We start from the raw sequence: 25,736 nt of genomic DNA, 5'->3' as shown, positions 1-25,736 counted from the left end.
GGTTCTCAATAAGGCCAGATGTTCCAGATTCAGCCTTTGTCGTATAAACACTTTTATAAGATGTGTGGTTATGTAGTCGGGTGTCAATGGCTCATCTCTCATCGATCTAGTTACAAAGGTTGCTGAAAAAGTATTGCTTCACAGAACAGATACTATGTCACTCTTACACCAACAGATAGCATGTAGTTGGATTGGGGGAAGCCAGAAGCCACAGAAGAGTCAGAGGCGATGTCTCTTTGATCAGCAGCAGGGGAATGAAAGATAGGCCATGTGATGCTAGAGAGATATTACGTACTAAGCCTAAAAGAATATATGAAGTATAAGTAACCTACTGTGAACAGAGAGATGCAGAATCACAGACTATCTGTGCTGCTCCGACTTCAGCGAAAGGACTGAAATGGATCAAATTGGACGTTTAAATTATTTTTTCTCCCCCAGGACTGATCTTATTCCACACCTACACTTATATTATCCTTACCCTGTGGGTAACACAACACCAGCATTTTATGTGCCAGGATTCTTAAACCATGCTTTGAATTTTGTGAACACTTGGCAACCTTGAGTTTATGGTATATTACAATGATCAATACAGATTATATACATGTAAAATGTCACTCATTTTTAGACCGTTCCGAGCTCATAAAGTTGAACCTGAAATCCAGAATAAAGCCTCATCAATACATCAGCCTGGCCAACACGATTATCAGATTTTTTAAAATCCAGATATGTTAATATTGGTGAAAAAGTGTTGCCGTTATGTCCACCAGAGAGAATGGACGAGTTTATTTTCCTGTTCAGTGGGCTACTCACCTCGGTATGAATAATCTCTAAAAAACATCAGAAAACATTTTCTATTGTGTTGTTTTGGAAGACTTTCAAAGCTTCCAAATTCAGATGTAATTTACTGAAGCGAAAAAGTTACATCGTGTTGCCATTGTCCGCCGGCCAGGTCAAGTGCAACACATCAAACCTCAGCAGCATTCCACAACAACAGTGTAGCCAGACATCTCCAAACAGAAGAAGATTTGGAGTAGCAGGGTAGACTAACCTTTAACCTCTGGTTATATACGGTGGGCAGGATGGTACTACTTAAGCCCAGTATTGTCAGTGGCTGGCTTACCTAACATTATCAGTGCACTGGCTCCTGCTGCTGTCCTGCTATTAGCAGTCGGCAGCATATTCCCCTGCACAGCGCTTCACTGACTTTTAATTTGGACTCAGAGTGTTGGAAGGCTTCTATCTCCAGCCTCAACACCTCCCAGCCACCAGCCGGCTTCCAGCAAGTCATCCCTGACTGAGAAACACACACATCTGCAAGACAAAGTGTTCATATATGTTCTCATTGAATATCAAGCTTCTTCTTTTTTTGCATAAATGGGCCTTTTTTTAAAGGTTTAGGCTAGCTTATTCTCCAGTCTGGAGTAAATAGAACTATACAAAAAAACAACAGTTTAATGTCATCGTGGGTTATACTGGCCCTACTAAATTATAGAATATATGAATAATTCAGAATGCATGTAAGAGTGGCAGAATGTAAACACTTTGTTTTGTGCAAACAGAGACATGTAAGACCAAGAACTTCAAAATGAAGAAGTTGGATATGCCAACAAATGTCTCTTCAAAACTACATATTTTAAGATGAATGTAAAAGCACTACCAACTGACAACTGTGTTGTTGCAGAAAAGTGGGCGACAGTGTTGCTCTACACTGAGCTGTGCAGGAGAGCAGACTCACGTCTCAATTCCTCATTACTTACATGAAATAATAATACATTTAATGTATATAGCTCTTTTTAAGATACTCAAAGACACTTTACATGTTACATTTCATACAACGTGGACACACCTAGTATAATCACACAGCAATTCAGGGTTAAGTGTCTTGATCAAGGACACATCGACCAGGGCGGGGAATTAACTGCCGACCCACCGATAGAAAGGCAGAGCTGCTAACCACTGACCAACAGCCCCCCCCCCCCCCCCCGATGCAATAGATTACCACTGAAAAGTGTGTTTACTTCCTAATTCCTACGATTACCTCAAAACACCAATAAACCACATATTAGGCACTGAAAACCCAGCCACAAGCATAAATGACAAATACAAAAAAGAAAAAAGAAAGAAAAGTGGTATTTGACAGTGGAATTTCAGTCAGCAGTTGACACTTCCCGTGCAGATGTTCTCTCAGATCAGCAATCAGGAGGCTTTGTTTGAGCAGAACAAAGCATTCTCCGTCTAACCAGCTCCATATCTACACATCTATCCAACGCTTCGGAGCGCCGCAGAGGTTCATCAGTCATGGCGGGGCGCTGCTGCTCAAACCTCTCTTGAGATGGGCTGACCTCTCTGGTCTCACCCCATAAGAGAGCACAAAGAGCTGCACAGCATGCTGGGCACGCTGACAGGGATCTTCTATGAGGGAGGGAAAGGGGGGTCTGAGCGAAGGCTACTGCTCCACCTCCGACTCAAGGCGTGTCACATATGAACTGGAGAGTCTGGTCTATTGAACTGGTCGTCTTGATGCAGCCGTGGCGACTGTATTGATGCGATGAGGGAATAAAAGAAGCTCAAAACTTGACTATCTTGGTTAGTCCTGAGACTTCGTCACCATCTCTAGATAACCGATTCATAATTAATTAAAAATAATACACCACAGCCCGAACGTTCTTTGTGCCACGCTCCATAAAAAAATCTGGACAGCCGACGCACAGCAGCTGGTACGGGGGTGAGACAGAGGGTGAGACAGAGGGTGAGACAGAAGGTGCTGTAATGTAACGATAAAATGTTCATGTCCTAAATTATATCAAATTTAACTAAAAGCTCAGTTCTGTAAGTCATTACTTTTTTTATTATTTGTGAACAATGAATTTTTTTTCTTAAAGCTTTTCAGTAATAATAATTATAATAATGGTCTAAAATTATGTGAAATTTCGTAGCTGGAGTTCAAAACCTTCCACTTTACTTCAAGTACTGTATCTGCATTCACTATGAATATGAAAATCTGCTCATTGAAATATAGAGATAATGTCGCTATTCCATAGTTTGTCCACCAGAGAGCAGCAGACAAGAATATTTTTCGACCGTAAGACTCCTCAGTTCACATCTCGGTCACAACTCTTGAATAAATACATTGAGGGGATCCTTATCCAAATGTTTGTCTTGTGATGATGTTCGAAAGTGATCATGAGCCGATACATACACATTCTAAAAGATCATTGAAAAAGTCTGCCACCTACATCCTCTGGTGCTCTTTTAGACCACACTGCATTAATTGAGGAAGGCATATTTGTGCCTCTTGAAGAAGTCAAAAAAAACATTAGAAGTAGTTGTGGCTAATACCTGATATTGGCCATGATCTCAATAAATCAGAACCTAAGTAGATTATGATCTTCCCAAATGGGTTCCGTCATAGGAGGTAAGTCGAGTGTTACCGGGGTGAGCACCGTTTGGTACAATGACATAACTCTGTTTGCAGATGCCGACATAATGTTTCCACCATCTGACCAAACATCGGATTCTAGTCGCCAGCTAATCACAGCAGCTAATGACGCATGACGAGATGCCGATGAGCACCGGTCTGACTACACGATGTTCCTGTAAACACCTGCTGAAAAGAAATATAGAGAAACCAGCCGGGGCCGTTTCCCTCAACAGAGCGAGGACTACTCATCAACAGGGAGATTATGTTCAGACTTTAAGATGTTTTAATACACTGAACAATAAACAGGCAAATGAGACGGCTCTGGAGGGCTAAGCTAGGAGTTTCACCCTGCTCCCAGTCTTTGCGCAGAACAACTCGTCGTCGATGAAACTAATGGATCTGGCTGTGGAGGAGGTGGAATACAGGTGTGTTTTTTTTCACATTCCGGACAGTCAGTGAGCGCTTGGTATTTATCTCAATAACAAGGATCTAAACCATCCCTTGTGTCGCCATGACCTAGACTTAAAGCCACTGAGGGGCTGCATAGGCAGGCTCCTTAATAATGAATGAACTGACGGGCTCACGTAGCACCGCTGAGTCGTCTAGCCAAATATCAGAGTGCAACTTCTGCTTCTTCTTTGCCTTTGATGGCTTATCATTACTTACTGTGCCCGGCCCTCAACATGTTACATGCCAGAAGCATTCATCAATGCAGTGACAGAACTTAGCATGTTGTTTGGCATCATTTCAGGTCAGTGTCTTTACAGCGTTTTGCTGTCATTTACTGTCCGCCATGCTTGTTTCCCTCCTGAGGGCGGAGCTTACATACGTCGCACTCGTCAGTCTAATTAGCTTGTTGCTTACGCTACCAATATTAGCTTCTTTGACTCAACACTTTTGGGCTGGAAAAGAGCTGACTGGGTAACTCTGGGCCAGTGGCGAGCAGGTATGCCTTTCAATCAGGGGGTTGGTGGTTCAATCCCAACCCTAGAATTGCTCCCTGTAGCTGTGTCTATAGTCTATGAATGTACCATGATTGTAAGTCAATTTTGAGAAAAGTGTCAGCTAAATGAAATGTATTTTTTTTTTTAAGCTGCCATTAACCTTGTTCACCTAAACCCACGTTAAAGTAGAAGAGCTTTGGGTGGGAAAAGTAACTTAACTCGAGGCTAATTAATGTTGTGTCAATGCCTTCAGGAAGTGCTGTGTCTTCCAGCTGCTGTGTGAAAACACTATTTTTGTAGCTTTCAGCACACTTGTTTCACTGCAGCGGGATTCATGTTGTGGTTTGTAATGTTGATGGCATCACACAGATGTTGTTATTGAAAAGAGACAGCTTTTTATATTACGGGAATGTTGTAGTCTGATTTTCAAAAGCACTTTCTACATGTTCCACTCACTGCCAATGTGTTCTGGCAGCAGGTATTTTGCTTGAGCCTCGCCATGATCGGGAGCTGCATGCTGGCAGCTCCGCACCAGTCCCTTGGCTGCCCTCGAGTCAACTGTTCCAAGTATTATAAACAATCATCTCTGCTGACCTTTGCCGTTACAGATTTACTGTATGAAATCCCCTGCCATTGTATCGGGTCTGTTTGAAGTAGCTGCCTTTCTTTAGTAATTTACCGGGTAGGAGTTTGTTGCATTTGATGATGCTTTGGGGAAACAGTCAAAGGCCTGGAGAACTCTTACTTTAGCAGCAGACGCAGTTACCATAGCTTCCAGCTCAAGTTGCTCCCTTCACCTTCTCAGCATTTGCTCTTGTTCCTCTGAAATATGCTTTTTCTTTAAAGCTGCTATACGAGCAAGCAGCACAGCCCTGTCTGCCTCTGCTTTGATTCCGCCAGAGAACACGGTGCTAGATGTACCACTGCATGCACTTTTTCTGCATGTGCATTTGGGAGCAACATTTGAGAGACTCTGTCCTCTGGCTTAATACCATCATCATCATTAAAGGCATAATGTTCAGAAAATGGGACCTTATCTTTCACATCACAAATAATATCATCATTTTTAAACATATTTTTTTCTTTGAAGCGCGCCTTACCTTTTCATCACCAGGTAACATCCCATCAAAGAACCGTGGAAACCTTTTTTTCTCACGACAAAAAACATCGAGAACACATTGTACCTCGGCTTTTATCTCTTTTGCTGCATCATGTTTCTTAACTTAGCATTATTTAGCATGGCTTCCCTTTCCTAGCTCCCTGCAACCTTCCCAGCTGAGCTTTTATGCAAAGTCTTTTCAGTTAACTTCACACCATGTTTCCTTTGTCCTTGTCTATTGGCGTCACATACTGGTCGACGCCTGTCCAGTTTTAAGCGCATCCAATAAGTGATACATTTAATTAAATTTAATTGACTTGCCTTCTGGCTTCTTGAAGTGCAATCTTGCGAATGCAGCTAATGTTGTTTCTATTTTTTTTTTCCTCCATTAAGAAGGGTCACAAGTACACCTGATAATTAGTCACCTTATTGTATCTGTTTAAATTTAGGCAGAGACTCTCACCTTTCATACCTCCAGCTTGACATCCTACAGCCTCATTATTACTTGAGTACAGCCTTATCTACACAATATTATGACATAGTATTAAACTATTACGCTCTGCAAAACCCTTAATTACAGCTCCAAGCTAATAACATCTCTTGACGTGTTTTCCCCAGCGTTGCTTTATTTTAGTAGTGTTTCACAAGCACTGACTTTTGTTTTTGAGAATCTGACAATCAGCTGGTGCAGAATTTGTATGTTGCGTCTCACTTATACTTTTCACTGAAACCTGAATTATGAATCATTTGATGCTGTACAGAAAGTGAGACTGAAGACTGTGATACTGTGGTAATGTGATTATTTTAAAGTGATTAAAGTTAAATGTGTCTTCCTGGTCAGTGATCAAATTCCAAAATATTTACACAAATATATTACTACAGTAAACCAGAGTAAGGGCTCGATCACACCAGACTCGACTCTCAAAAACAAGTCGCGAGAAAAAACATTGTTTTCCTAAGGTTTTCCCAATAGTGACCCAATATAGCTATGCAATTATTATATTTTATGATTATTATTATGGTCTATTTGAAGTGCACTAAAAGTAGAAGGAAAAACAGTGCTCAACCTCCATTACTATATCAACAGGGCCAAAACACTATGTGATTACTGAACAAGATGGGATGGGTCCTCAAACTCAAACCGTTTCATCTGTCAGAGCTCCAAACATTATTTATAAGACTGAGGCTATTCAAGATTTTCACTCCATTTAGTCTTAAATTGAATAACATGGTGGTAACACCAGCATGATAACATGGGCCTAATATAATCGTAATAACATGGTGGTAATGTTAGTATGATTAAATGGTGGGATTAGAAAGCTATCGCTAGCTAACTAGCCAGCCACGATTGTGATGCTACACAACGGTAACTAAAAATAGTAAAAGCGATACACGCTGTGTGGAGAGGAGACGAGGGGGATTGATTAGAGGGCGTTAGCATCAGGCGGCAAAGTCGGGGTCTTCTGAGTAAAGGTAGTGCAGAAGGGTCTTTAAACCTGCATTATCTTTAATGACCAGCAGGGGGCGACTAGTCCTGTTGCAAAATGAAGTTCAGTGGTATGGAAGTCTAATAAAAAATGACTCTACTTCTCTCTTGATTTATTCCATCAGTTAAACATTGTAAACATGAGTTTATGGTCTCAATCTCTAGTTTCAAGTCTTCTTCAATACAGTATGATATTCATTTGATAAATGATGGTGCAGTTATAGTCAAATAGACCATAAAGCAGGGTATGCTTTAGGGCGGGGCTTACTGTGATTGACAAGTTGCTGCCGCTACCAGACACGTATACGGCCCTTTAAAACCTGTCCACGAACCAATGGATGACGGCAGTATGACTACGTCCACTTCTTATATACAGTCTATGCTTAATATTCTTTTTTTTCATGACGTAGATTCCTTTCTCGACGGTCCACTCTCAAAATTGGCTGCTTTATGACATTAGATGCAGAGCATTTTTATCTACGACCATGAAATACAATTTTTTTCAAATGTTTTAAGAAATGTGCATTTTAACACCAGTCGCAGTACAGTCATGACATTTAGTTTAAAGCTTAAAAAGTATGTTTAAATGTGCAGTTAGCATGAGGCTACATTTAGAATACGTTCACCACTAAACCATGTCTCAGAGAGCTATTCCCCGACGGGGACATGAAGCACTTTTCTACGCTCTCTTCAAAGCCATCAGACTCAAAATATTCTAAAATATAGTGTACAATTAAACTGATATAGATATGTTCTTTGCTCCTGTACTGCTGCTCCTGTCTATTTCTCCAAACTACATCTTCTGTAGTAATACAGGGACTGTGGCGAAGTACTCAAACAGCCTCACTTCTCAACAACACTTGAAATATCCCTTTAAAGAGTGACGTGATGATGAGTATCTCAATATTTACATATTTGCAGTATTACGAAGTGAGTGTCTGTGGTGACATTCCCAGAATAAATGTCTCTCTTAGCACAGATGTGTTTAGTATTCAAAATCATGTCGGGGGAAAAAAAACTTGTGTTTAACTGTTACTGGGAAGCACACTCTCTGATTTTAAGGACATGTTGTAACTTGGATCATTCATGAAATATATCTATAGGCCTATTTGCATAGAAGCACAGGTTATCACCAGCTGGTCACCTCATCCCCCATCCACGAGTTCCTCGCCTCCATATTGCATTAAATGAGGGGAACTGATCATTAGTCATGTGTGACATGGTGGGTGCTCCAGTGCAGGATTATTGCCCCCCTTTTTGGAAAGCACAGCTGGACCTGCTTCAGTCCGCCAAAAGAAGCCTCAGCACAAACTGTGTAACGACATGAGTCTGCATGGCGACAAACCCCCTTTTCCAGACTCAACAGTATTATACGAAATGCTCCCAGCATGCATAGGAGCTTCAAAACATAATGGCTCCTGTCAAGTATATAGAATTTAGCTTTGGCCGAAAAACACAGGTGTAGAAGCATGACTTAACCCTGCGTGGTTCCACGTCTTCAGCCCGAACCGGAGCCCGAACCGGAGCCCGAACCCCTCCCGTAAAACGACCGACGCCCCCGCATAGAGCGCTCAAATACCTCCACGGTTGAAGTTCACCTGAATTAAATGGGACCTGTTTTAGCGGGCTCGCTTCGCCAACGGTCCTCGCAGGTGTTTGGAGGTGTAGCACGTAGGCTACGGGCTGCATTCACCTGCCAGCTTGAACATGAAGTTTGGCGCTACGTGGGGAACAGGGTGTTGTAACTAACTCATAGGCAAAAGACACTTGTGCTATTGCGTCAAAAAGATACGAATAAACGGGACCCCCGTTCCTATTGAAGCTCTCGGGGGAAACCGCAATCAACAACATCCCGGAAAAAACTAAACGCATCTTCCGTTGTGCTTTCAGCGCATGTTGCGCCACAAGGTGCGCTGAATGAGACAAAACCACACGAGGCAACAGATAACTGGGTCTGGGGACAGGTGCGGGTTTGTTTACCTACCTATGATGCGGATAGTCGCCTCCGCGGGCAGCTGCGGATGCGGAGCCGCGGATGCTGCGCAGGAGGCTGGGTGATGCTGCGCGCGACGTCGGTGGTGGAACCAGCACCGTGTTTCAGATGTCAGAAGCACAGCTCGGTTACTGTAACTCTCCCTCTCTCCGCATTCAAGGACGAGCCAGCTCCTCTCTCTCTCTCTCTTTCACTCTCGCTCTCTCTCTCTAATTTCTTCCTCTCCTGCGCATCCCTGCTTTCTTTCGATCACCTTCTGGTCTCCTTTTACTAGTGTCAAGCCCGCGAACATTCAGCAAATGTACTTCCGGTATCCAAATGACAAAATAAACGTTTACGGTGAAATAATTTCAACACAACTATCCTCAGTTGCTACATTAATTAATCAATATGTATACATTATGGTGATGATTTTAAACTGATGATGTTCAAGTTTTTCTGCAAAAATAACATTCAGAAACAAATTCAAATTGTACCATAGATCAAATAGTTGTGCTCTGGCGAAAACAGTTTTCACAAAAGAGCAGAATCTTTTAGGATTTTAAAACAACTTCAACTTAATTTCCCCTTTGTCTCTCTGATGCAACGAGAGAAATTAAGCAAACGTTATATTACTGTGGAAATACTACAACTATGCTATTACCAAACAAATCTATACAATGTTATTATGTTGGCCTAATGTTCTATTCAGGGTATCAAGTTATATTTTGAGTGGCCAGCCTTATGTATTTAATTTGTCAGCTAAACAGTCCCTCTGTGATCTCTACTCCAGCATAGTTTATTAAAATAAGGTTAGTAAGATGACTAATGCTATTTATGGCAAATTCCTATCCTACCCATATGTCATGTAACTTTAAAAAATAGTAACATCACACAACTTTCACCTATTTTTAGATGGCTGTAGAGTAAATAGTCATCCTTAACATTAGTTATGTTCTAGTTACAGAATGATGAAGATGGTTGGAGAACAATTACACACTAAAGAAGATGTAGGCTCAATAGGATGATTTGTTAAGGTATTCTGTTATCAAATGGCTTGAAAAATAGTTAATATAGCTGTTTACCTGAATGTTTACAACATAATGGCTTTGCACCTGGTTGTTAGCTAATAAGTCCTCTAGCAGAGCCTCAAATGAAATGCTTTAATTTTGAAAGCAAAATCGAATGACTTCCGGTCCTTTTCTTGCTTCCATTGGCGTGCTTGACGTCGCAGCGTCTCGGTCGTTGGACGGCGCCAGTTTGCGTCTCCTTTTGTTGTGGGCTCTTCCGCTGCCTGGAAGTGAAGCAGAGGGGGCAGGTGCGGCTCCCGGCCTCCCTCCACACCCCGGCTCCCCAGGGACCAGCGCGGAGAAAGAGACCCCTCCAATAAAGCCCTACATGATGTTCCTCAAACATAATGAAGTATATTGCGCTGAAGACTCTTTTCATATTATTATGCTCCACTTTACCTTTACAAAATATCATAATATCAAAATATCACAATATAAATAAAGTGAATAGTAATAATAATAATGTTCGTCTATTTTCAAATGTTTTAAAATGCTGTTTTATTTCTTATAGTCTTGTATTTTTCTAGAACGTTCCACTTAATATTCAGTACTTGTAGTTTTAAAAGCTTCCTAAATTGGTTGTGAGTTTCATGTATTTTGCTTTGTGACAGTAATATTATTTTCATTTGAATAACCATTTCAGAGATTCAATTTCTTGTGGGATTTAAGTGCAACCGTTTTTTGAAAATTTAATTGAGCTTTTCTTGATGGGCTTATCACAATCAACACAAACATGAGTGGTTTCAAAGACTCTTTACAAATGAAAAAATGAAAAAAATCTGAGAAATGAATACCAACCTGGGGAATTCACTGCAATAATATGTAGTATAAATAATATAAATGCATATATACATACTTAGTGTATATTGTTGAGATTCCGATGCGATAGACAAATGTAAGGTGTTGGATTTTAATCAAGAGTCATTGGTGCATTCTCTCAGGCATGGAATAGCTGATTATTCATTAGTCAACATTTAAAAGGAGGCTAACAAGGACATGTTTCATAATGAAGGTGAGAATGGTGGTATGAAAAGAAAAGTTTGACAATGTTCTGCTGAGAAGATGATCGGCCTCCTTATCGTTGCTAGAGGACAAGAACATAATGCATCAACAATAAACCGGATCATTCACAGGAGACACAATTCATAATGTAAAAGCAGTGAAGCACTTTATGTGAGAGTAACAGCATGGCAGTGGAATCTGTCAAGCAATGGATTACTCTGTAAGCAATAGGCACGGATCCGACTCTATAAATTCATATTTCGGCCTCAGGGTCATCAGAGCAGAGCCGGCAATGCACTAAGTGCCACCAATTAGACAGACGGGGTCATCTTCTGAAAACACGAGGCAACAGACGGCATGCAGAGCGAGCAGGTCCTTTCTGATTGGTAATTACTCAAGTCACAGTGCCTCAAGGAAGACTTGGCTAATTCACACTCTTGTTTGGCCTGTTAATAATGAGCCGGCATGCTTTCTCCGCCATCTGCAGCGGTAACGAATGCAGATTGAGAAGACTCGGCTCAAACTGATTCAGACTTCGTTTGAGCAGCAAAGAGAGGCAGTCAGCGAGTCTCAGTGTTCACAGAGGCATTGAAAAGACATAAAGGGTATTCATAAATTGAAGCTGAAAAGAATTTAACACACATTCTTTTGTGGATGGCGTAGAACACATGGTCTTTCTTCCCTCTGATAACTCCTCTGGCATGGGAATCGATTTCTTATTTGCAGACATTATTAACGTAGGAAAAAGCACAGATAGCGTCTCTTTTTTTTAATTTCGCTCGACATCCTAGATATAGCTTTCAAAAGCATATTGTACCAAAGACTCTTCTTAACGCTTTTTGTCTGGAAGCACTTTGTTCCTTTGCCAAAAACGGTATAATATATCTTCAGGGAGTGCAGTTATTGACAGTGTGAAACCTCTTCGTGGCCAACACTTAAGTACCTGTGAAAGCAACATGTTAGCATCTTACCACCCTAAATGGTGAATAGTTTTCCCATTAAACCTGCTACACATCCTTTCTCCTTGGTCTCAATTTCAATGATTTACTCAGCATGTGACATGTTATCATTAATTTGAAGTCTGTCTTCAATAACAGTGGTCGTATTCAAACAATTCCTGTACATGTTACATAGGCACGGGGGGTGTGTTTGAAGAGTGGGACTGTGAAGCCCATCACAGAGAGGCACAGTTGTGTCAGCAGATGCTCTCTGCCTGCTCCGGCTTTAGTCAAGTCACAGGCAATTGAGTTAAATGAAGTAAAAGATTACATCAAATACCCTGAGTGGTTGTCATAAAAGGATTTCAAATTAATTTATTTTGGCCATATTCTAGGGACTTTTATTTGCCCACTTTTCCTTTTACACTCCTATTTGATGTGAGTGCCATTTTTATTTTTCTCTGAACCAATTCCCTCTGTGCCTCTTTGCTCTCAGATTAACTGATTGTCCAGGTCTCAACTTTCAAAACACCTTGAGGATCTGAAGCCACACACACACAAACACAAACACACACACAGACACTTCATGTCTAGTGGACATAATTCTGAATATCAGACCAGCAGCCAGAGCCTCCAAATCAGAACCTTGAAATGTGTTGTCCCTGTGTACCTCTAAAATCAATTGAAATGCTCTGATGCAATGTTATCCCATCAACCATTAAACTCTGGAGGACAATATACAACATTGGAAATCCTGCTGCCTTGATTTTTTTTAAATGTTGCTTATTGAATGGACTCTTTTCTCTCAGGCGTCCTCCCATGAGGTTAGGGTTACAACATACGGCGAGGCTCATCAAAAACATAACCAACTAAACTGCGTGGATGAGGACTTCTACTGTGTCCACAAATGTCTTCAATTAAACAAAGATAAAACCCAGGTAGTTGTTTTTTGAGCCAAGAAGAAACGTTTAAAAGTCAGCGCAGAGCTTCAGTCGGCATGCTTCAAACCAAAAAACAATCCAGAAATCTAGCGTTGTAATCATGGACTCAGACCTGATATTTAACAGAGAATTATCAAGTCAGCCTATATCACTTTAAGAATACCAGCCTGACGTTTCAGGTGGTCTGGGACAGATCAGAACTAAGTGTGGAGGAGCAGCGTTCAGTTTATATGAACCATATATCTCAAACAAACTCCCAGAACTCTCACTTCTTTTAAAGCAAATGAAGGCTGGAAACTTTTCTGTCTGTTTGCCTTTAATTAAGTTGATTGCCATCGCCATCTACTTTTTATTTTTCTAATTTCTAATGATAGCTTTCATTTTTATATTCTCTGGGGTCTGATGACTGACACTATAATTGTACTTAAATGTCCTTTTATAATGTGTATTTGTTGCTCTTATGTAAAGCCCTTTAAATTGCCTAGTTGCTGGAATGTGCCATATAAATTAACTTACCTTGACACTTTACCTCCTCATCCTGCTCTGCTGCTTTCACTGGTCTCGTCCAGAGTTTGACCTCAGACCACCTTCTTTTTCACGGCATTCAAAAAAAATCCCAAACTTAAGGCTTAAATGTCTTAGGGCTGACCGATACTAAAACTCTTCACTAAATTACTCTTTAATCACTAACTATTCTCCGATCGCCATTCAACTCGGCACTTCAGTGATCTCTTCTGCTCTCCATGTTTAATGTGCACCTTCTATCAAAACCATCTTTAATTATTCAGACTCTTTTTATAACTCATACAGTATCTCAGTACAAGAATAGCTGTGTGAGTTCATATAATCTCCACCATTGGCTACACTGCAGCAACTCAACGACCTCAATGTTGGGTACAGACATGCATTTAGAAATGCACGTCTCTATCGTCTAAAGTCACCACATGGCCACAGATGAGCTTTGGTATGCCTCATGGTGTCCACCAATAGCATGAAAGCATCAATCAGCACTGGTGTGAAACCATATCACAATATAATACGTTAACATGCACTAAACATGTTAAGATGTCAGATTATAAACTGTTAAATACACTAAATGTCAGCCGTAATTTAATACATTTTAAAAGAGACTTGTTTTCAAACTGTGGCTCATACTGTCCACTTCATGCTCCGAAATGATCACTAAAATAAAATGATTACTAAAAAATGTTGACTAAATGTGAGAACGGAGTAATTACAACCCCCCTCACTGCCCCTCCTTTGGCTACCCCAGACATACTCACCAGCTCCCCCCGTCACCTCTTTTCTGTGTTTCAGCCCCCCACACCACCACCACCACACACCCACCACACACCACTCCACTCTCTGCCCTGTGCTCCCCACCGTCCTATTCATTTTCATTTGGGCTCTGCATGCACACAAACCATCCACCAGCTGCCACATGTCATCTTCCCCAGAGTGGCTGTGTGTGTGTGTGTGTGTGTGTGTGTGTGTGTGTGTGTGTGTGTATGTGTGTGTGGAGTCAGATTTTGTGAAATTAAGTTTACAAAGAGTTATGTGCAGCAAGAGTAAATTAATTGAGTATGGTAAATGGACTGAATTTGTAAAGCGCTTTTTCTAGTCTTCCGACCACTGAATATATGTCGCCTAATTAAATACCACAGTGACTAATGTATCAAGTGTTCACAATGAAATGACGTTTGAAGACGTGTTTCCTTGTGTGTCAGTAGACAGAGATGCAATGCACCTAAAGTGTCCTTTACTCCAGTGTGTAGGATTTAGGGTGATCTTTTCAAATATATGGAATAAGAATTACACTGCCATGTTTCTAAAGTAGCCCATAATGGACAAATCAAACACTGGCTACAGTGGGGCTATCACATGTTACCTATAGGCCAACATAGTTCTCCGACATCCTTCAAAAAGGGAGGGGTGAGCGAAGGGATACATCCTACACATTGGGCCTTTAAGTATTTTTAATTCAAGTTAAACTACCTTTTATAAATTGTTCCCAAATTAAGTTTAAAATATTGTTAACAAATAAAATTAAAACATTAAAAAGTCAGGAAATCAAATCCCAGGTTTCTTCTGGTTTGGCTCATTGTTGGCAACACCATGGATGAATTATTGAGACGACCTCTTGATTGAAAGTTCTCTTTGTCACTCAAACTTCAAGGTTACTTATTTCATACTTGGTTTGACTTTTGTCAAATCTCTTGAACAAGCGGTGAATAGTTGTTGGAGAGGTTCGAAGGAGATATACCTTTCTAAAACATTACATTCTTACATTGAGAGTAAGTTATGATGGGATGGGAGCCAGAGTCTTCAGTTATCGCGCTCCACTTTTATGGAACCAGCTTCCATGTACAGTTGAATACTTTCCTCTTCGATAGCGCATATAGTTGGGGCTGAATCAGGTTTGCCCTGGTCCAAGGCCTGCCTCAAGGCCATTGCCTCATTGGTCCGGCCTCCTTCGAGAGGCCTCCTGCCTGGAGGGCCAGTCTCCTGCCTCCGTAGATGCCTCCTGCCAATTTATTATGTATAAGATGTAGTGGAAGAGGCTGGTTTCCTGGTGAACATGTCTGAACTCCTGGAAATAAGTTGGAATTCATTGAGTCGTTACAGAATGGACTGCATTTATATAGTGCTTTTATTTATAGGGCTTTAGAATATGTCTCTAATTAACCTGATGATGCTGATGTAGTGGTGATTCGGTAAACAGTTTGTTTCCAGGAGTCTGTTTCAGGCTACTAATGGTGTCTTCAATTCTATGTAATGAAACACAGACTCGAAGGCTCCTCGGCGTGACTTGTAGTTACCTTCGCATTGAAAATGCCGGAAGGTTATGTTTTGATCGCCGTGTATTTATTTATTTATTTATTTATAAATCTCAAAATATTGAATCGCATGAAATTTGGTGGGATGATTGTTTATTATCCGGGGACCAGTTGATTAGATTTTGGGATCAATCGGGTCAAAGGTCAAAGGTCATGAACAGGTCAAAATTTATTATCCAGGGACCAGTTGATTAGATTTTGGGATCGATCGGGTCAAAGGTCAAAGGTCATGAACAGGTCAAAATCTTTCGCAGAACTCAAAAAGTATTGAACCGAATATGAAATTGGGTGGGATGATTGTTTATTATCCGGGGACCAGTTGACTAGATTTTGGGATCGATCGGTCAAAGTCAAGGTCAAAGGTCATGAACAGGTCAAAATGTTCTTGAATCGCATGAAATTTGGTGGGATGATTGGTTATTATCCGGGGACCATTTGATTAGATTTTGGGATCAATCGGGTCAAAGGTCAAGGTCAAGGTCATGGAAAGGTCAAACTCTTTTTACCATACATTTTGTCCAATTGGCATGCAACTAATGCCAAAATTCATAATTCAATGCCCAATCTTGATAAGTGCCCATTCTAGTTTGATCAGTTTTTGTTGGACCTAAACAGAAGTAAGAACATTCTGCTTTCCATGGTCGAGTAAACTACGTAATGTTTGAGGGGCCATGTTTTGTTTTATATTTACTGTCCACCTTTTAGAAGGCGTGCTGCATGAGTGATTCATTTATTTCGTCTCACACACATTAACCGTGTCCATTTCATCTTGATGATGAGTCATCAAAGGTCTAGGTATCATGATGTTTGTGATTGAACTAGAAGTTGGTTTTTTTCAATCGGGGTATAGAATTGAGGCAGCAGTCCATTATGACGCTTATAGAGAACAAGGAAATCAAAAAACTTTTGACAGTTTGGTTTGTGTCATAACATGGTAATAATGCTCAGTAGTGAAAAAGGAAAACAGCAACCCAAAAAAGCACTTCAGGGAACTGAGATTCTCATCAAATGTTTGTTACCAGAACAAAATCATGGTAGTTCACCATTCATTTAGCAAACAAGGACTTGTGACTGATTTAACTTGATTAACGTGTACTGTTGTGGCAAAAATGAAGAGCAGAGAGACAACGATTTTATGTAGCAATCCAGCGGGACTGTACTAATGAGCACAAGGCAACATCCAACAAGTGAACAAGTCCATCTTTCTAGAATATTTAGCACATATTTGTAGTGTAAATGTAACCCTCCCATCAGACCTTTTAACCAATCACATCAATTATTTGAAGAGCCGGGCACATGATTTACTCTGGTTAGATCAAGGTGACAGTGACCCAACCGCACTAGATAACCAGGGATCGTAGTCCGCATTCAGGAGAACATCTGTTAGATAACCGAGTGTCATAGCAAGGTACATCATTATTTATGCTGGCTAACTCTAAGGAGTTCAACCAAGGTTACAGGACTGTCTCAGAAAATTAGAATATTGTGATGAAGTTCTTTATTTTCTGTAATGCAATTCAAAAAACAAAAATGTCATGCATTACAAATCAACTGAAATATTGCAAGCCTTTTATTTTTTTAAATATTGCTGATTATGGCTTACAGCTATTAGAATATCATGAAAGTATACTAGTAGGGTATTAAACAAATCACTTGAATTGTCTAATTAATCAAACACCTGCAAGGGTTTCCTGATCTTAAAATTTTATGAGATAGGATTTATAATCAATATTAAAAGAATAAAAAGGCTTGCAATATTTCAGTTGATTTGTAATGAATCCAGAATGCATGACATTTTTGTTTTTTGAATTGCATTACAGAAAATAAAGAACTTCATCACAATATTCTAATTTTCTGAGACAGTCCTGTATATGATTTCCCCCAACATATCCCCCCTCTGGGAGTCTCTGGACCCCCATCCTAATTTCATATAACATTGGTCTGATAGGACATGTAACCCAAAGTATTGATCTCTTACAGCATGATAACAACGTAGTGGTTATACACTCTATACAGAATCCATGACTGAGTGGTTATGTAAATTATATATGCTTGATTATATAAGAATACATAACATTTTAATTTAATAACCTGATTTCAAATACCTCATGCAATATTAAAGGTTCACTTTTCATATAAGGACGAAAAAACCCATAGGTTGCTGTTACAGGAAAAACTTCCTTATGGTCCTTGCCCGCCAAGCGACCACCATTCTGGCATGAAGTGAACCTGTTCTTGCAGACAAACATGCATTTAACTGATTCATCACACATTGTAGTTCCTGCTAATTATTTAACCCTATACCTGTACTTATTAGATGCACAGTTTATAATACACCTCAATTCAACATGTGAGTCTCCGCCTGTCCGCATGTTGAGTCTCCGCCCACTCCTCCTCTCTACCTCCATCTGCCTGATGGATCGTGGAGGTCTCCATCGTGGAATATGCCTCCTATGAACTATTCATACACTCTGTCACATTCATTGAATGTATTTTAACTCTAAATCTGTCCTTCTGTACACATTACATCTATTGCACCTGTCCATCCTAGAGAGGGATCCTCCTCTGTTGCTCTCCTGAAGGTTTCTTCCCTTTTTTTCCCCCTGAAGGGTTATTTGGGAGTTTTTCCTGATCCGATGCAAGGTTTTGGGGCAGGGATGTCTATGTGTACAGATTGTAAAGCACTCCGAGACAAATTTGTAATTTGTGAAATTGGGCTATACAAATAAACTGAATTGAATTGAATGTGTTTTTGCTAAAACACTAGTACATTTGCTATGGGAATCATTTGATTAATACATGCATTTTATAGTAACATACTCTTATGTTATAAATTTCGCGCTTCGTCCTTCTGGAAAGATAATCCAACATGTGGTGTGGTGGACGTGGTGATCTTGGACTTGTTTTTCTTTCAACAACCTTTAGGTTGTCGTCTTGGCTGAAATGCCTTCTAGTCCTGTTTCCTCCATGCAGTCTGAGTCCTTCAGATAGTCCGAAACGGGAAACGGGTTCGGTAGTCCAATCACCATTTGAGCAAACTGGGCCTTTGTCCCGCGATCGATCGTCATCATGTTCATCATCTGAGCCAGTTGGAGGTCAGCCATAACACCCGTCTGTTTGTCCATAGTTCTCCGACACTGCCTCCTCAGGATGGATACGATGCAACATGGTTTTTATCTGGTTTGGAAGTGTAACAGATGAGGAACCACTATGATTGACACTTTCAAAAATTCCATGTCATTTATGAATAAAGAAGATTTTTCTGACCGTTGCCAGATTTCAGCCACTGCCAGATCATTCGCTGCATTAATGCCAGACCCTCCAGCAATTATTGACTGGCTTTTGAAAGATCTAAAATAATTTATAATTAAAGGAATATTTCACACACAAAATGACTCAATTACTCTTCTTGTGTTATTTAGATTTCTTGAAGAAATCATAGTTTTTCTCAGCTCCATAGTGAAGGAAAAAGCAAAGCACATCCTTATTTCATTGAGACATCTTACACAGGAGTGCTACTCATTAGGATGAGTCTAAAGTGTTTTAGATGGTAAGATTTTGGCACAGAACCGTACTATACTGTTTGGAAAGTAGTGAGCATGAATGGGACATGGATTATATTGCATGAATTATCTTAGTTTGTAAACAGATATTTTGATAGTTTTGATGTTTGTAAATCTTGACCCCATTTACTTAAATTCATCAAGATTTCAAGGTAACAAGATTATTTGTGTGGCAAAATATTCCTTAATACCATTAATGATGGCTGTGCATCTTTTGGGAATTCCAGAGGCTGTACCAGTGAGCCAGCAGGGTCAAGGATCCTGGTGCTTGAACACCTAACTACTTTACATACATTGCATAACATCTATGCTTTCTCAATGGCTTGTCAAAGGTTTTCCCCAAATAATGAAAACATGTCAGTCATTCTCACATCCAAGGGTGGAACTAATCCCCATCATTAGCACATTGTATTGATCATCCCAGTCAGGCTTTGCTCATGTTTTACATTATATCATCCTGGGTGGTGAACGACAGGAAGGCCAGACTCTACAACCCTCCTGAGGCTGCGTCCATCTGTTGCTCGGAGCTGCACGATCAATACCCCCCGATGTTAATGACAGCTAAAAGCCTCCTAAGAAACGTGAGAGGCTCTTGTCGCTCAGGGCCAGCGCTGTCATCCATGATGGGCAATCAGTCCTCCCACTGGTCAGCTGAAGACTAACCCAAAGAGGGTTAGTGGTGGAATAGCAGTGTCTCAGATTCAGCCCCAGTTTTGACCCGACTGTTGAGATGACCTTAAGACCTTGAAGATGTTTCTGCCGCCATGATGAGCACGAGGGAGAGAAGAATCGGTGGTTTCACACACGTTGTCTATTCCTCCCTCAGACCTGAGAGATTGGGATGCGGCAACTGGGTTGCCGCATCCCAATCTCAGATAAATAAAAACCTACTCTATTTGAGAGGTTAGAAAGTTCAACTTTGCATATTCATACTCCATACAGACTGCTGGAGTCAAATATATTATGAGCTTACTAGCTGTCAAAACAAATGTCAAAAGTTCTTAAATATCCTGGCACCAAAAACAGAACATTATTTTTGTTAAAAACATAAAATACTATCTGTGACTAATGCATCCATCAAAGCAAAGCTTCTAAATGTGCAACACAGCGTTACTAAACATGGCTGTGGGGCCGAAATAACACCCCGCACCACCACCACTCACTTCCAAGGTGAGGGATGTATCCAATGACAAGACACAAAACCAATGAGCAACCCAAAGAAACTGATATGTACATGGACTATGAAAGCCCAAACATACTGAAGTCCTTTGCAGGAGGCACGGGGCCTCAGAGGTATGCACCACCCAATTACATGACCCTGTCATTCCAATTTAAAGGAGGAACATTCAGTGTTTCTCATCCAAATGCATTGGCCATTTTCTTTCTCATATAACATTTGCAAAGCCTATGTGAAAAATATACACAGTATTACCATTTTAAGTCTTAAAAATTCTCATTTAAAGATTTTGTTTTAATAATATTAGTAATTGTCTTCAACAAACAGAAACCAGGGGTGGATAAAGACGGAAACAAAATAGTGCTATACTGCTATTTTAGAAGCCACTTGATCCAGAATGCTGCAGCTCGTGTGCTCACAAAAACTAAACAAAGAGATCACTTTACTTCTGTAGCTGCTCTGCACTGGCTCCCTGGAAAATCCAAAATGACATTTAAAAGTATTCTCCTTGTCTACAAAGCCGTGATCTTAAGGAACTTGTAGTACCATATTGCCCCAGGAGAGAGCTGTGCTCACTAAATGCGGGGCTACTGTACTGCACATTAATAATTCTACTTCTTCCCCGGAGTCGTTGTGCCTTCCCGTCTCGCAGGGTCCATTGGACCTGGCTGTGTCTGAACCCTGGCCTCATTGGTCTGGCCTCTTTCGCGATGCCTCCTGCCTGGTGGGCATCTATTGCTTCTCTCCATCCAGGGACAGAAGCAATAGATGTTTTTCCTGATCCGATGTGAGGTCCTGGGACAGGGATGTCGTATGTGTACAGATTGGAAAAACAAATTTGTAATTCGTGATTTGGGGCTTTACAAAATAAATTGAATTGAATTGATAACTGAATGACTCAAAATCTGGACATGTTAAATTTTTTATAACCCCCCCTATAAAAGTTAGCCCTTAAGAGCCAACATCCTCTATTGTTATGCAACTGCCTTCCTCATTCTGAAACTAGTACACGTTAAGTGTTGAGTCAGTCAGTTTGTCAGAGGTGTAAAAAACAGAGCTGCAGCAAATCCAGAATGCTTCATAGTTGCTTACTTCACCCTGATCTAATATCCCACTATCCCACCTCAACTCCTCGATCCTCAGTCACTTTCCCTCAAGACCTTAAATGCGCTCTGAGGAGTCAAGGAGAAAGAAGGCCTTTGCGGAAATGTTATTGCTACGCATGTATAAAATCTCCTCCTCCACCATCACCGCTGGCAGAATTTCTACGAGCTCTGGTGGGAGACTCACCGCTACACAAATGTAAGTGTCTAAAGTTCTGTGAAAGTTATTTCATAAGGTGCACAAATTATTCAATGCAGATAAAGACTGTCAGCACATTTTGTTTAAAAGAGGATGTCCTGCGAAGCCCTTTAACAATCGTCAAGGGCTTTACAAATACATTTCAAAGCAGTTGATTATAAAGGAATGGCTGATATTACAGGTGGTACAGCTGTGTACACACTATGAGTAAAGCACTTTTTTTTTAAACTAAAGTGTCCTGTGTTGGGGAAAATCATATAACCTTGGTTGAACTTAGAGTTAGCCAACATAAATAATGATGTACCTTGCTATGACACTCGATTATTTACTGTAACAGATGTTCTCCTGAATGCGGACTACGATCCCTTGTTATCTCGTGCGGTTGGGTCACTGTCACCTTGATCCAACCAGAGTAAATCATATGCCCGGCTCTTCAAATAATTGATGTGATTGGTTAAAAGGTCTGATGGGAGGGTTACATTTACACTACAAATATGTGCTAAATATTCTAGAAAGATGGACTTGTTCACTTGTTGGATGTTGCCTTGTGCTCATTAGTACAGTCCCGCTGGATTGCTACATAAAATCATTGTCTCTCTACTCTTCATTTTTGCCACAACAATTCCACTGACGATTCCACTGTCCTCGCATCTCATCCTCTCAACTTATGCTGCGTTCAATGTGTAGATGCAGAAACAGGACGCAAGTTATTTTCAATGGCGGTCTGTGACATGAACCTACAAAATGTCACTGTGTAACTGGCGTGACGCACGACAACCAAAACTGAACTGGGTCTTAACTTTCTTTTCAGCTCCCCAGTGACAAGGTGAAGCTTTTGTTCCACCGTTAGCCAGAACAGAATGCCGTTAGCAAGTCGCTAGTAATGACACAGGTCCACAAGCTCTTGTTGCTCGTAGTGTTTAACAGAGCATTACGTGGGCGGAGCTAAGACACAAAGAAGAGACTCTGGTGATTAAAACAAATGTAATGGGATGAAACCCCAAATTACAGTGAACCGATTTAAACTGCTCATGTTTAATTCATCTTTAGCTGCGGAGAGTGAGTTTCATGCCCAGCTGAGCCTCAACCGTCATTTAAGATTGTCAAACAACAGCTTTTGAAATAGCATCCAGACCAGCCTACTCAGTGGTGCAAAGAACCCAAATATCACTTAGAACGGCTGAAATAATAATAAACAACACAGAGGACCAGGCCAGGTCTTCATAAACCTGTTATTGTGTTCCCCAGAGAAGCTTCCAGCACTTCCACACCACCCTGATCAACCGTCAGGTCTCGTAGCTTCTTAGGCACCTAAGGATTCACAGATTTGTGACAAGGGTGTTAATGACGCACAGTCGTGTTGTGCAGTATCACGCTGCAGAAAGACCTTTCACAGCTTCCGTTTCTTTGCACCAGGCAGATTTGATGTAGGCCCACGTAGTTATTTCTACTGAATGAAATCTTTCGCTGCCATGGTTACGCTTAGTTAGCCAGGTTACACTGTGGTAGAGAGACAAGCCACTAATATAAGGCACGTCTGTCCTCCGGGAAAGAAGGAGCTAGAAAATTGGAAAAAAAGTGGGGATGGAGTTCTGGATGAAAAAAAGTTTAGATTTTAGGTGTCTTGTTATTTTAACCTTTAGCCAATAACTGTTCCTTTTTAGTATGAAATCCACATCTCTGACCTTATTTGAAAGCTCTCCAATTCATCAGCTCTATTAATAATTAGTATATATTCTGTCTAAAAGTGTATATATACCCGTTATATTGCCCAAATGAATCAATTCAATTCAATTCAGTTTATTTGTATAGCCCAATTTCACAAATTACAAATTTGTCTCGGAGTGCTTTACAATCTGTACACATAGACATCCCTGCCCCAAAACCTCACATCGGACCAGGAAAAACTCCCAAATAACCCTTCAGGGGAAAAAAAGGGAAGAAACCTGGAGGAGAGCAACAGAGGAGGATCCCTCTCCTAGGATGGACAGATGCAATAGATGTAATGTGTACAGAAGGACAGATTTAGAGTTAAAATACATTCAATGAATATGACAGAGTGTATGAATAGTTCATAGTAGGCATATTCCACGATGGAGACCTCCACGATCCATCAGGCAGATGGCGGTGGGGAGGAGGAGGGCGGAGTCTCAACAGGACAGTGGCGTAGTCATGAGCAGGAATTCCCCGACCCAGACGATCCATCAGGCAGATAGGATCTATGCCGTCTCATAGGGTCCGATGACCCCATGAGACGTAAAGTCAAAAGGACTTCCGGAGAAAGCAGAGTTAGTAACGTGTGATTGAGAGATGAAAATTCATCCTTAAGGAGAGAAAAAAGAGGAGATAGGTACTCAGTGCATCCTAAAACGTCCCCCGGCAGCTATAAGCCTATAGCAGCATATCAAGGGGCTGGACCAGGGCAAACCTGATTCAGCCCTAACTATAAGCTCTGTCAAAGAGGAAAGTCTTAAGTCTACTCTTAAACGAGGTGACTGTGTCTGCCTCCCGGACTGAAATTGGAAGCTGGTTCCATAAAAGAGGAGCTTGATAACTAAAGGCTCAATGGTGTGATTTTTATTTTTCAGCCTTCCGTGATGTCAGCTCTGCACTGAGTCTGTCAATGTCCACATGTCCAGTCCTGGGGTCACAAAATGCTTAGGTTGTAAAAAGACACAACAATAAGCAGTCCTTTCTTCTAAGAGACCATTGTTCGTGCCCCGTGTGAAACGAGAAGTCAGCGTTGATTTATTATTCACGTAACTTCTCTAATTATTTTAACCCAAAGTACAATATTTTCCTTTAAGTAGTTGTATTGTATAAATCTAACTATTTTACAATTTTTTCCTAAACCTAACTAAATTGTTTCTTGTGAAGACGGAAGTTTATTTTGAAAAGACTGTGTGCTTGTAACAAGTTTAACGTCTTGCTGGACTTTCGTATGAAAACTTATAAAGAAAGAGCAGTCGCTTTTCCTGAAGAGATGATACAAGCATAAGGATACGTTGGGGAGAATCTCTGTGCTGAGACATCAGCTCCTGCTTGTCCAAAAGAGGGGGAGACCAGAGAGAAGCAAAAGGAGGAAGCATCCCCACCTGTTTGTTTTACAAAGCCTCCCTGTGCTTCAGTTAGATTTTGCTGGCAGGAAGCTGTGTTTGCATCTTTGAACGAAAAGCTGCAAAAACTTGAGAGTCTGCTTTGGAGATTAGGAAGAAAAAAAAAGATGTCATTTTCACTGCTGGACAGAAAGCGAGAATGTGAGATCAGACAGAGACTTGAAGAGGAAAGTTAAAATGGGTTAAAAATGGCCGAGGAAAAGCAAGCAGTGTGCTGCACTGTTTGGTGCACAATAAGTGGTATTACAGTATGTACCCTCATACACTATATAAATAGAGCGTGGGAAGAATTGAAGTAACACATTTATATATAGAGAGCGAGGGAAAAATGTATATATATATATATGTATATATATATATATTAGGGCTGTCAGCGTTAACGCGTTATCTATGCGATTAATTTGGCCGCGTTAACGCACTAAAATATATATATATATTTTTTTTTTAAACCGCGGCAGTACGGTTTGACACTGTTTCCGTTTTTAAAACAATCATTTCTCCGCGAAAATAATGAGCAGAAATCAGTTTAACTCGTGGATGAATCAGTCGGGTTTCCTCCTGTCTCCCCCTCTGATACACAGAGGAACAGAGGGGCGACGTGTCGGGTGACGCGGCGCGGAAAGAACTCGACACACGAAACCTTCAACGTGATTGGTCAATCCGTTTGTCTGTCAACATTTCGGGGAAAAAAAAACAATGAACACTCAGTAAATCACAAAGGACCTCCCACCTCACAGGTTAGGCTCATTTAGCAGCCTGTCAGTCAGAGAACCAGAGAACACGGCGCGAGGACATTGAGGCTCATTTCAGAGCTGAGATTGTTCTGGAATGTTTGATGTATAACACGTGGGGGTGTGTCACATGCAAA

General features: G+C 40.8%; 1 protein-coding gene across 2 annotated transcripts in view; it reads right to left on the bottom strand.

Annotated features, from left to right (window-relative positions):
- The window catches only part of cntn2 (contactin 2), a 65,122-nt gene extending 55,991 nt beyond the window's left edge, over positions 1–9,131 (bottom strand). Inside the window, exon 1 of one of the 2 annotated variants that reach the window (XM_056437168.1) lies at positions 8,931–9,131. The gene's annotated coding sequence lies outside the window, so the exon portion shown is untranslated. The remainder of the gene's footprint in view (positions 1–8,930) is intronic. The other variant, XM_056437167.1, reaches the window with a different exon arrangement.
- Positions 9,132–25,736: the final 16,605 nt, after the last annotated feature.

This window comes from Pseudoliparis swirei, chromosome 18, assembly GCF_029220125.1.
Source record: "Pseudoliparis swirei isolate HS2019 ecotype Mariana Trench chromosome 18, NWPU_hadal_v1, whole genome shotgun sequence".
NCBI lineage: Eukaryota > Metazoa > Chordata > Actinopteri > Perciformes > Liparidae > Pseudoliparis > Pseudoliparis swirei.
The sequence above is the reverse complement of the archived record's forward strand: the minus strand, read 5'-3'. Positions and strand labels throughout refer to the sequence as shown.